Raw genomic sequence first — 749 nt, 5'->3', positions numbered from 1 at the left:
GAGCTGAAGCCTCAACTAGTTGCTCTAATGCAACAGAACTGCAAGTTTCATGGACTTCCATCAGAAGATCCCTATCAGTTTTTAACTGAGTTCTTGCAGATCTGTGATACTGTTAAGACTAATGGAGTAGATCCTGAAGTTTACATGCTCATGCTTTTCCCTTTTGCTGTAAGAGACAGGGCTAGAATATGGTTGGACTCAACCTAAGGATAGCCTGGACTCTTGGGATAAGCTGGTCACGGCCTTCTTGGCCAAGTTCTTTCCTCCTCAAAAGCTGAGCAAGCTTAGAGTGGATGTTCAGACCTTCAAGCAAAAAGATGGTGAATCCCTCTATGAAGCTTGGGAAAGATACAAGCAGTTGACCAAAAAGTGTCCTTCTAGCATGCTTTCAGAGTGGACCATTTTAGATATATTCTATGATGGTCTATCTGAGCTTTCTAAGATGTCACTAGACCATTCTGCAGGTGGATCCATTCACCTAAAGAAAACGCCTGTAGAAGCTCAATAACTCATTGACATGGTTGCAAATAACCAATTCATGTACACCTCTGAGAGGAATCCTGTGAGTAATGGGATGCCTCAAAAAAGGGAAGTTCTTGAAATTGATGCTCTGAATGCCATATTGGCTCAGAACAAAATGTTGACCCAGCAAGTCAACATGATTTCTCAAAGTCTGAATGGATGGCAAAATGCATCCAACAGTACTAAAGAGGCATCTTCTGAAAAAGAAGCTTATGATCCTGAGAACA

General features: G+C 41.7%; 1 non-coding gene across 1 annotated transcript; it reads right to left on the bottom strand.

Moving 5' to 3' along the window:
• Positions 1–280: 280 nt before the first annotated feature.
• LOC130971692 (small nucleolar RNA R71) lies at positions 281–384 on the bottom strand. The gene has a single exon (XR_009082904.1). It is a non-coding gene; the product is annotated as a small nucleolar RNA R71 (small nucleolar RNA).
• Between the last annotated feature and the right edge of the window lie 365 nt (positions 385–749).

The sequence above is a fragment of the Arachis stenosperma genome, chromosome 3 (genome assembly GCF_014773155.1).
Source record: "Arachis stenosperma cultivar V10309 chromosome 3, arast.V10309.gnm1.PFL2, whole genome shotgun sequence".
Taxonomy (NCBI): Eukaryota; Viridiplantae; Streptophyta; class Magnoliopsida; order Fabales; family Fabaceae; genus Arachis; species Arachis stenosperma.
Note: the sequence above shows the minus strand (reverse complement) of the source record. Positions and strands in the feature narration are given on the sequence as shown.